General features: G+C 48.4%; 1 protein-coding gene across 2 annotated transcripts in view; it reads left to right on the forward strand.

The window, feature by feature from the left end:
• TESPA1 (thymocyte expressed, positive selection associated 1) overlaps positions 1–12,321 on the forward strand; it is a 913,752-nt gene that overhangs the window by 364,499 nt on the left and 536,932 nt on the right. The window contains exon 1 of one of the 2 annotated variants that reach the window (XM_069653204.1): positions 11,150–11,344. The exons of the other annotated variant lie outside the window; for it this stretch is intronic. The gene's annotated coding sequence lies outside the window, so the exon portion shown is untranslated. Of the gene's footprint in view, positions 1–11,149; positions 11,345–12,321 lie in introns of those variants that run through there. 2 annotated transcript variants of the gene reach the window in all.

Here is a 12,321-nt window from a genome sequence, read left to right on the forward strand (position 1 = left end):
GGAGAGACCCTTTTCTCAGTGCTCCCACGCATCTTCCAATGTCTTACTGCACTCCTTGAAGCAAAGCTCTGTTCACGGCCACACCATTCCAAAGGCAAATGGTGCATTTTACACACTACTGCTGTAAAAAGTCTAACACGTCCTCCACAATAAATCTGCTACTGTGAGTATCTTAGGACACTTCCATATTTAAAAGTCTGTGGGATGTCAGAAGGTATGGTTATAATAACTTATCCAAATGAGCTAAGGCAAAGGGAATGCACTCTTCATACATATGTGTGCAATCCACATACAAATATCACAGTAGTCCCATACATGACTACATTGCGTTGCAGAGGTTGTGGGCAAGAGCCTAGTCCTTGGACACACCCACTAGAAGGCAATAGAGTCATGCATGGGAACATGTGGCCACATACCTATCCTAACTACAGGTACGTATGGGTACAATACCCAACCCAACCAAGGCAACATTCTGAAACCTACTTCCAACCAGTGCCCAGACTGTTAGGTCCAAGGGCCCTAGCCACACACAGAAGGCAGTAGGGGCTTTGCAGGCACAACACAGAACACACCGACTGCAAATATCCTCATATTGTCTCCATGCACTCCCCATCCCCAATGGAGTCTGCCTGCACTCACCAAAAAATGATAGTCGCCTGAGCAGCTACTTGCCAATGAAGTATATGTGAGTAGCTGCGTAAAAGGTCCATATTGCAAAACTGTGATGGTAAAAAATTCCTTCTTGTGGCAATGTCTTACTGCCCTCTCTGAAGTAAGGCTGTGGCCAAGCCCTAGCCTCTTGGGTACATGCGGAGGCCTACGGCCTCCGCCCGTACACCCAAAAGCCTAGGCCTTGCTCACATCCACTGCAAGGCAATGGAGGCATGCATGGGAAAATGGCGCCACATACCATACTTGACAAATGTACTACAGCCACCAACACCCCTACCCACTGCCACAACACAATGGGAACGCACACCGTCAATATTACCACTGGCACCCCTATCCAACAGCAGTATGGTTATAATAACTTATCCAAATGAGCTAAGGCAAAGGCAATACATTCTTTATACATGTGTGCAAGCCACATACCATTATCACAGTCTTCCTATACATGGCCGCATTGTGTTGTGGAGGTCGTGGCAAAGGCCTAGGCTCTTAGGTACATGCAGAGGCCTATGGCCTCCGCCCATGCACCCAAGAGCCTAGTCCTTGCACACACCCACTAGAAGGCAATAGAGCCATGCATGGCAATATGTGGCCACGCAACTTTCCTTACGACAGGTTTGTATGGGTACACTAACGGACCCAAACAAGGCAACATGCTCCAACGTATTTCCAACCAGTGGCCCGCTTGTTATGTCCAAGGGCTCTAGCCATGCACACAAGACAGTAGGGCCTTTGCAGACACAACACAACATAGTACACTGACTGGAAATATCCTCATATTGGCTCCAATGCACTCTTCATCCCCAATGGAGGCTGCCTGCACTCACCAATAAATGATAATCGCCTGTGCAGCTACCCGCCAATGAAGTATATGTGAGTAGCTGCATAAAAGGTCCATATGGCAAACCTGTGATGGTTAAAACGTCCTTCCATGTGGAAATGTGTTACTGCCTTCCCTAAAGCAAGGCTGTGCCCAAGCCCTAACCTCTTGGGTACTTGCAGAGGCCTATGGCCTCCACCCATGCACCCAAAGCCTAGACCTTGCCCACAAACACTACAAGGCAATGGAGGCATGCATAGCAACATGGCGCCACATACGATACTTGATGAATGTACCACAGCCACCGACACCCCTATTCAACGCTACAACAGAATGGGAACCCACCACGTCAACATAACCACTGGCAGCCCTAGCCAACACTGGGATGTCAGAAGGTCTGGGTATAATACCTTATCCAAATGAGCTAATACAGAGGGAATGCACTCTTTATACATATGGGTGCAATTCACATACCATCATCACAGTGGTGCCATACATGGCCGCATTGTGTCGCGTGGGTTGTGGCGAAGGCCTAGGCTCTTGGGTACATGCAGAGGCCTGCAGCCTCCACCCATGCCCCCAAGAGCCTGCTCCTTGTGCACACCCATTAGAAGGCAATAGGCCCATGCATGGGAACATGTGGCCACGTAGCTTGCCTGACTACAGGTATGTATGGGTACACTAACAGACCTAAACAAGGCAACATTTTCAAACCTACTTTCCAACCAGCAAAAACAGGTGTTGGGCACAAAAAAAGCCAAATTTGGAACCTTGCGCTTGCTTGTCGTAAATAATAATGATGGAAGGCAGCAGGTGACCGGAGGATGTGAGTGGCTTGCTCAGGCACTACACGGTACAGAAATGCTAAGGTAGGTTTCCCAGTCTCACTGCGCCAACTCAATAATCACACTGTTACTGCTTATGTTGCAGATTTATTGCACAATCTAATGAACAGCCTGACACATTTTTCGAGCAGTCCTTGCTCTTCGTCTGAGGCTGATACAGACCATATATATTAAATAATATAAAAAGTAAAGCGAATTAAGTTACAAACGATAAGTAGAAATAAGGAAATGTGCATTCAAAGTAAAGGATTCGACAAATTATATAAGATGATGTGATATGCCACACGTATACCATGTGTACAATATCACATGAATGATTGGATGAGTGGTAAAGGGGCCCCGGCGGCCGGTATTACACCAAGGATTCAATGGAAAGTTTCCATTGGGGATTGCATAAGGACAAACATGGGTTAGCAATTACACATAGAGTCATTTCTGCAATTCACAACACATCAAGTATTGTTCATAAGGGTACAATTAATCAAACGTTAGCAATTGAGCATCCATTTTGTGACATCAAGATGTTATAAATACCGTCATTTGGCCCGTGGCACAGTTCATGTTGCACCAGATTGAGAGAGAGAGAGGGGAGAAACAAAGCGATGACACTAAATTAGTCCTCCATTTGGAGTGGTGCTGAAATTAAAAGATTCAGTGCGTGCACTGAGACGTGTTCAAGTTGAATTATCAATAAGGTACCTTATAAGTGAGGACGTGATAACGCGGTCTAATCAGGTAAGTAATAAGTTTGCTGTGGGAAAAGATGTATATAATAATATGCCTGCATATACAGTTGATTCACTGCATAATAAAACCCAAACATTTTTGACATGACATTATATAGGTTGTTGAGCGTAAAGAAAGGTAAATAGGTACCTGAAATTATATTTCTTCGCGGTTGCAGGAAGAAAAGATATTGAGACCCTCCGTGCTGGGCATGTCAATTCATAAGTTGCGCAACTTAAACCAGGCAGGTATATAGTAGATTAGACCAGTATTGGGATTGAGGAAAGAGAAACAAAAAGGACAGAGTTACTAATTGTCCACGTATCTAGACATATATAGTGGCGCTGCTTACTCTGAAGAGGCTCTATTAGCGCTCCCCTGTCAGTGAGCAGTGGTCTAAGGGACCATCCTGCAAGTGCTCACCTCGGGGGTCTGCTGGACGGCGTGGCTGGTTCCTATGCGACCATCGGGCTGCTTGTAATTAAATATAATCACATGTGTTACACTTGGTTCCGGCAGTCGGCAAAGGCTAGTTTGCTCGGTGGCCATCTTTGAAAGGGTTCTAAGCCTATTGATAGTGCTTAGTTTTCAATAACCTTACGCTGAAAGCTCCAGTTCAAATATTCTTTTTATTATGGTCAACGGCTGCTATTTCACTTATTTGTGTATGTAATATTAACCCTGAGTTCCAATCATTTGCTCACATCCGCCCATTGTTGGCTACAAATACTAAGAAATGATCATGATGATCAGTGCCCAAACTGTTTGGTCCAAGGGCCCTAGCCATGCACACAAGGCAGTAGGGGCTTTGAAGGCACAACACAACATAGTACACCGACTGGAAATATCCTCATATTGTCTCCAATGCACTCCCCATCCCCAATTCAGTCTGCCTGCAGTCACCAAAAAGTGCTAGTTGCCTGTGCAGCTACCCCCCATTGAAGTATATGTGAGTACCTGCGTGAATGGTCCATAGCGCAAAATTGTGCTGGTAAAAAATCCTTCCATGTGCCAATGTCACTGATTCTTCAATTTTTTGCATCCTCTGCAATGCAGTCCCCATTCCCAAAGGAGCTTCCACGCAGTCGCTACAGAAGGTAGTCACCAGATGAGCTGCCTGCAAATTGCCTCACTGCTCTCCCATGCAAGGAGGCATTGCATTGCGAGGGCGGTGCCCAAGCCCTAGGCTCTTGGGTACAGGCAGAGGCGTAGGGCCTCCGCCCATGCAACCAAAAGACTAGCACTTGCCCACACCCACTAAAAGGCAATGCAGGCATGCATGGGAACATTTTGCCACGTACCATACTTCACAAACGTACTACAGCCACTGACAGGCCAACCCACTGGCATACCGCAATCGAAACCCACAGTCACCATAACCACCGGCACCCCTAGGCTACAGCACAACAAGTTGTCATTGTCTTCACATCCTCTGCAATACACTCCGCGTTCCCAATGCAGAGTCCATGCAGTCGCCACAGAAGGTTGTCGCCTGAGGAGGTACCCGCAAATTGCCACATTACCCACGTACACCCCTCGCACACCATCGTCTTCTTCGACCCAAACAAATATACCATATTGTCTGCTTTTCACTCCGCCAAACTTTTCATCCCCTCTTTCACCCAACCGATCCTCGAAATCATGTCTTTCACCCCCGTCCGACACGCTGCACTATCCTCTGATACACCATGGCGGCGTTTCCAAAAAACTTTGACGCACAGCCCACTTCCTTCCAGCCAACCACTGGCCGCGTCCAATGTTCGCAGACATCACGGCGTACTGAAAGCCAATGACCCTTCTGTCAGCAGAGCAAACAGGGATATCACACATTTTTTGAGACGTACATTTCAGTTCTTGGCGACAAAAGTACTGGTTGGATTTCCACGAAAACCCACAAAAGTACGCTTTCTGACCCCAGCCCCCGCTCCTGCCGCAAATTTGGTGAAACTCCATCCAGCTGTTCGGCCTGTAGCCATGCGCAAAGTTTTTCCTCATTCAGTCTATGGAAAAAAAAATGTGAATCCCCCCCCTACAACTCCCCCCTCCACTGCACGAAATCTCACCAAACGTATCAAAATAATTCAGAGCGGTCCATATACTTTTCTTGCAAAGTTATAAGCCAACGAAAAAGTGGTCTTCCTATGAGTTTAGCAACTTAACCATAACTACAAGGCTGCTACTGCTACCGTGGGCCGTATAATTAATATATATATATATATACTTGACAATGCATCCAAGTTATTGCCCCCTTTCCCCCCTCTGACCAAGGCTAATTTACAGTGGTGTTATTATGCTGTCGACAAGGCTGGGTACACATTTGTATGAATGTAACACTGTTTAATAGTATGACAGAGCTGCAGAAATGTTTCCATGCTCATTAACATCACTTGAAGACCCTTCCATGTAATGACTTGTGGGCAATGCTGAGGGGCTTTTAATTTAATGCGTTTATTTACTGGGAGCAAATGTAGTTTTCTTAGAGCTGTTGTGATGTGGTCTCTTCTGTTTAATCTCAGGAGTATCCTTTCTGCAGTGTTTTGGTTGTGTTGAAGTTCTTGGGTGAGCCGTTCTGGCATTCCAAGTTAGAGGCTGGTTGCGTAGTCGACTCTTGACAATACTAGGGAGACGATTGCAAGGGTACTATGTGGGAAATAAAGGTAGAGGAGCATCTCTCTGAGTAGTCTCAGGAGGTAGAAGCATTTCTTTGTAATAGCGTTGACTTGTGGTTGCAGTGATAGTCTGCTGTCCATGAGTATTCCTAAATTATTTATCATGTTTGCAGTCTCTGGTTGGGTTCCCGTGCCAGGCGGCCAGGTCCAATTGTGAGTTGGTTGCGTTGCCATCTGGAGGTGAGATCATTATTTCCGTTTTAGCTGAGTTTATTTTCACCCTTCCTTGGTTGCAAACCTCCTTAATAAAGTACAGTACCTATACTAAGCATACAGGTAACTATGAATCTGGTTTTGTATCAGCAAATTCTAAATCCACAATAAGAGTATCATACAAATAAATAACTATATACACAAAGCCTTTGTTTCATTTGTGTAGACACTTTCTTTCATTAATATATATGAAATGCACAGAGCAGTTTATGCAACCTTAACCAGGAAACCGAGACATATAAATTAACTATGTCATCAGTTGAAATAATAGGTAGACAAGAAAAACATTTCTGTATGTAAATACATAAGTACTTACTACAAGCTACGCTAGTTATCTTTGAAACATAATTTCAATACTTCTTGTAAAATCTGTGTGTGTCCTTGTTTTAGCTGCCTATACACAAAAGAAGTTAATAATGACATTTCATAATCTGCACTACACCTTTAAAATATTTTAAACATGTGTATTGTTATTTAATACTTATATTTGCACAGAAGCTTGTGTGCAGTGTGGAAGGGTGGGTGTAGGATGAACGGGGTAGCATGAGTGGGTGGGGTTAGAGAAAATGGGGCTAGGGTGGGTGGGGGTTGAGAGAGCATTTGTCATAGAGAGAGCAGAGACATTGTGTGTTGGTGGCAGTAGAGAGAGCAGGGGTAGGGTGGGTGTTAGTAGAGATGGTGGGGGTAGGGTGGATGGGGGTTGAAAAAGCGGAGGTATGGTGGGTGTGTGGGGTTATAGAGAGCAGGAGTAGGGTTGGTGTGAGGCAGTAGAGAGAGCAGGGTTAGGTTGTGTGGTTTGGGGAGAGAAAGTGGGGAAGGGTCGGTGGGGTAGAGAGAGTAGTGGTAGGGTAGAGGTGGAGGTAGAAAGGGTGTTGGTAGATAGTGGGATAGGCTAGGTGGGTGAGGTAGAGACAGTTGGGTGATCTTAGGTGATTAGGAGTAGAGAGGGTGAGGGTAGAGAGGGTGGGAGTAGGTGGGTGGGGGTAGGGTGGATGTGGTAGAGAGAGTGGGAGTAGGGTGGGTGTAGAGTGTGGCTGTAGGGTGGGTGGAGGTAGAGAGTGCAGGGGTTGTAGAGCAAGCAGGGGTATGGTAGAGGGTATCAGGTAATAATGTCCCCATACATAATGTCGCTGGGAAAAGCCATCGGCGACATTATATACGGTAATGTTATGTATGGGGACGGGTTGCAGGGATGTCCCCTGCTTCCATTGTGTAAAAAAAAATCGGGGGTTGCAGGGGTGTCCCTGCATGTTCAATGTAATAATGTCCCTGCAAAAAAACAACTACTTTTTTGTCAGGAGACATTTTTGCGGGGACATTATTACATGTAACCTGGTAGAGAGAGCGTGGGTGGGATGTGAGGGGGTAGAGAGAGTGGGGGTATGGTGGGCATGTGGGGTTAAGGGGAGTGGGGATAGGATGGGTAGGGGTAGAGAGAGCACGTTTGTCTGAGTAGGGGTTGAGAGATCAGGGGGTGGAGAGAGTGGGGGTAGGCTGGTTGGGGGAAGAGAGAGTGGGGATAGGTTAGGTTGGTGGGGGTAGAGAGAGTGGGGTTAGGTGATGGTAGAGAGGGTGGTGGTCGAGAGAGTGGGGTTTGGGTTGGTGGGCAGGTTTAGAGAGTGTGGGAATAGAGAGGGTGGGGTAGCAAGAGCGCTGTTAGATTGGGTGCAGGTAGAGAGAGCAGAGGTAGGGTTTGTGGGGTAGAGAGAGTGGGGTTATAAAGAGAGTGGGGGTAGGGTAGAGGGTGTTGGGGGTAGAGAGCGTGGGGTAGGGTGGGTTGTTGGAATGTAGGGTGGATGGGGTGGAGAGAACAGGGGTATGGTGGGTGTGTGGGGTTAGAGAGAGCAGGGGGAGGGTGTGTGGGTGGGGAAATAGAGTGGGAGTAGGGTGGGTGGGGGTAGAAAGATTGGGGGTAGGGTGGAGGATGGATGGGGGTAGAGAAAATCGGGGTAGGGTGGGGGTAAGAAGTGTTGGTAGAGAGTGGGTGTAGAGTAGGTGGGTGGGGGTAGAGAAGGTGGGAGTAGGGTGGGTCAGGTTAGGGTGGATGGGGGTAGTGAGTGTGGGGTAGGGTGGGTGTGGTGGGTAGAGAGAGCAGGGTTAGGGTGTCTGGGTGGGGGAGAGAAGGTAGGGGTAGGGTGGAGGATTGGTGGGGGTAGAGAGAATTGGGGTAGAGTGGGGGTGGGGGTAGAGAAGATGTTGGTAAAGATTGGGGTGGGGTAGATGAGTGTGTTAGAGAGAGTCGGAGTAGGGTAGGTGGGTGGGGGTAGAGAGGATGGGGAAGAGAGGGTGGGAGTAGAGTAGTTGGGGGTAAGGTGGATGGAGGTAGAGAGAGTGGGGTTGTGGTGGGTGGTTGGTGGTAGAGCGAGAAGGGGTAGGGTGGGTGGAGATAGACAGAGTTGAAGAAGGTTGGGTGGGTGGATACAGAAAGAGCAGGGGTAGGTGTAGTGGAGGTGGCTGGGTGTAGGGAGCAACAGTGGGGGTAGAGAGAGAGTGGGGTAGGAGTGGGGGGATTTGCCAGTCGACAGAGTAGGGGTAGGGTCGGTGGATGATGGTAGAGAGGGTGGGAGTAGAGAGAGTGGCAGTAGGGAAGGTGGGTGGAGGTAGAGAGAGTGTGGATAGGGTAGGTGGGGATAGAAAGGTTGGGGGTAGAGAGGGTGGGAGTATGGTGGGTTGGGGTTGAGAGTGTAGGGGTAGAGTGGATGGGGTAGAGAGAGATCTGGTAGGGTGTTTGTGTGTGTAAAGAAAGCAGGCGTAAAGTGGTTGCGGTATAGAGAGTGGGTGTCGTAGAGAGAGTTGATGTAGGGGTGTGGGTGGGGTGAGAGAACAGGGGTTGGGTGGGTGGGGATAGAGAGTGTGGGGTACGGTGGGTGGGGGTAGAGAGAACATGGAATGTGAGGTAGGGTGTGGGTGGGGTTAGAGAGTGTGTTGGTTGAGGGGGGTATGGTATGTGGGTCGGGTAGAGCGAGAGAGCGTAGGTTAGGTGGATGGGGTAGAGAGGGTGGGTGTATAGAGAGAAGAGGTAGGGTGTTTGGGTGGGGTGAGAGACAGGGGTAGGATGGGTGGGTGGGGATAGAGAGAGTGGGGTAGGGTGGATGGGTGTAGAGAGAACAGGGAATGCGAGGTAGGGTGGGGTGGGGTTAGAGAGTGTTCGTTGAGAGGGGGTAGGGTATGTGGGTGGGGTAGAGGGTTGTGAGGGTAGGTTAGGTGGATGGGGGTTGCGAGGGTGGGAGGAGGGTGTGTGGGGGTGGGGTGGATGGGATTGAGAGAACAGGGAATGCGGGGTAGGGTGGGGGTGGGGTTAGAGAGTGTGTTAATTGAGAGGGGGGTAGGGTATGTAGCTGGTCAAGTGGCACAGCAGTAGAGTGCTCGCTTTGACATCTGTGCAGAACCAGCTTATGCAGGTTGGAATCCCGGCGGGGCCAAACTCAGCCTTTCATCCTTCCGAGGCCGATAAATGAGCACCACACACCGTGGGTAATAATAAGCAGCGCTCAGATACCTGAGGGTTCATAGCGCTATATAAATGCCAAATTATTATTATGTGGGTGGGGTAGAGGGTTGTGAGGGTAGGTTAGGTGGATGGGGGTTGCAAGGGTGGGAGGAGGGTGTGTGGGGGTGGGGTGGATGGGATAGAGAGAGAGCAGGGAGGGTTAGGTTGGGTGGCTGGTGGCAGAGAGAGCAGGGCTAGGGTGGGAGGGTGGTAGAGGGATGGTTGGGTGGTGGGTGTTGATATAGAGAGCTGGGGTAGGGTGGGTTATTAGGGGTAGAGAGAGTGTGGTAGGGTGAGTGGGTGGTGGTAGAGGGAGCATGGGTAGGGTGCATGGGGTAGAGCAAGTGGGGGTAGGTTGGATGGTTGTGGTAAAGAGAGTGGGGGTAGAGAGAGTGGGGTTTGGTAGAGAGTGGTAGGGTGAGTGGGTGGGCCAGGGTAGGGCAAGCAGGGGTAGGGCAAGCAGGGATAGGGTGGGTGGGTGGGGGTAGAACGAGTGGGGGTAGTGTGGGTGGGGGTAGAGAGAGTGGGGTTTGGCTGGGTGGGGGTAGAGACGATGGGTGAGTATAGGGTGAGTGGGTGATGGGAAATGGTTGATGGTTGGAGACAAAAACCTGAAGAACAAAGCAGCCTAGGAAGGACTTGTTAAAGGTAGACCACAATAGCCCAAACAAAACCCAGCCTTCTCATGTAAATGTGGTGGGGTGGGGGGTGTTTTAGAGAGAGTGGGGTTGGGCAGGTGAGAAGGTGGGTGAGCATAGGGTGAGCAGCTGATGGAAATTGGTTGGGGACAAACATATGAAGAAAAAAGCCTCAGGATTTCTCCAAAGTAGCCCAAAATAGCCCAAACACAACCCAACCAGCTCACGTAATGGGGTAGGTTGGGTGGGTAGGGGAAGAGAGAGTGAGAGTGTGCGATTTAGCGAGTGGGCTTAGAGTGGGTGGGTGGCCTCAGGAGGACAAACAACATCCTGTGTCACACAAAAACCGCCAAAACGAAACAAGGGTATGATCCAGGGAGAGAAGGAGAGGGAACGGCTGTGGTTCGGGTGAAGGGCAGGAGGGGTTCTATCATGGGTTCACAGGGCGAAAAGTATCCCTGAAGATAAAATTCTAGGTTCTTTAGTAGTTACTCAACATCAGAAAGGGAGCAACCAAGGGAAAAAATGCATAGGATTGACCAATGTAAACAGTGTTTGAAATGGAATCACAGACGTGAAGGTACTCACTGCATAGCCCGTACTCCTTCATTAAAAATATTAGCTTCCTGCTGAGAAGTGCTGGTACTATGCCTTTCAAATTAAAGATATGCAGGTGCTGAGGACCGGAAAGTACCTGACAAGTTCACGCACTTACTGCAAGTGATTTTTTCTTCGGCAGATCACTGAATTTCTGTCCAGGGAAATAAAGGGATTTGACTCAACTCGCACGTAATGGGGAAGTCAGGAACAGAAAACAAGTTTCCTGGAGCCAACAAACTAACAACAGTGCCACATCGCCTTTCTAGTTATGCCAGGGTTTCTGTTTGTAAACTAGACAGATTTAGAAGTAGAAGCCGCCAGGAAGGGCCAGGAGAGGCCCTTAACCATGCACTTCCGTGACTGTTACAAGAAATAATACAGTATTGGCAGGAAGCGATGATATCAGCAATGCCGACATTTAAGAAAAGCCCAGCGTCTTACTGCCTGATCATCAGGCGCACGCTGTGGTCACGGCTTCCTATGCCGCTCCCCCCAGAAGCCGTCCAGCGTGAGTGCACAGCCTCCCAGCAGCCAGCAGCCAGCAGCCAGCAGGCGCGGACACTTCGAGGACGGCCTTGGCAGCATGTCTGGAGCAATGACATATAACTGCTGACTCCCGTTTCCTGGCAAGAGCAACTTGTGCTTCAGAAATTATAAGATGTAAAGCTTGAATGGTATGTATTGAACTCGCCGAAACAACCTTTGAGTACTATCAATTCTGCCCTTGTCTCGCCTTAGGTTAAAAGGGGGTGTACACGCACACATCAACGTTTCGAAGTATGGTTATCAGCTTCTCTCATCTATTTCCATCTAAGTAAACGTTCCAGTTGTTGCTATACACGCGATTCCTGTTTAATTAGTAGAGCGTCATCTTCTCAGGGCAATAGCAGGTTTTAACTAATTGTATGTTGAACTCCGTGGATAAGGCAACGTGAGATAAACTATCTGCCCAGGATCACACGCATTGGGTACGTGGTCAGCCAGGACTTGAGACCCCTCTACAAGTTAGGCATTTGGCTGCACGTCTTCTCAGGTTTAGTTTGTAGGAAGATGTGCTCATGTTTAGCTTTCCAGAATACTCTATGTTAGAGAGATCCCTTGAATAACGTAGAATCACAATAAAACTGCTGCTTGACACATACAATGATTTCTTATAGAATATGTTAATTAAGCAAAAATCCCCAGATGGGGGTGGGTCGCATTATTGCTATTAGTGACCCTAAAAGCTTGTTTCTTCCTCTGCAAAACACCCTGGCCTCCTCATTGCTGGAGGCTGCCCGTCCCCAAACTCCCCCCCGCCCCATCCCATACTAATCAAAAATAGTATAATTGAACCTGTCTTCTACCAACCCAATTGAATGGACTAATGCAAAATGCTTTGTAGGACGGGGATAGGCATTTACGAGGCACTGTCATAAGGGTACTAACTGGCTGCTAATAGTAGCAACTGCTATATTGTGCAGGTACATGGCCATATGATTGCAGTGCCTGGTGGCAAATATCATTCTAATACCCATGCACGAGCCCAAACTGCAATGCTTGTTTTTTTAGCAGGGCATCAGTGTAAGGACACATATGCTGCTTATACAGCAGGTGGTGGAATTCACACTTTGTTAAGTCTTCTTTATCACACCAGTAGCACATTTACCAC

Source organism: Ambystoma mexicanum, chromosome 3q, assembly GCF_040938575.1.
Source record: "Ambystoma mexicanum isolate Mex_15411 chromosome 3q, UKY_AmexF1_1, whole genome shotgun sequence".
NCBI classification, from domain to species: Eukaryota; Metazoa; Chordata; class Amphibia; order Caudata; family Ambystomatidae; genus Ambystoma; species Ambystoma mexicanum.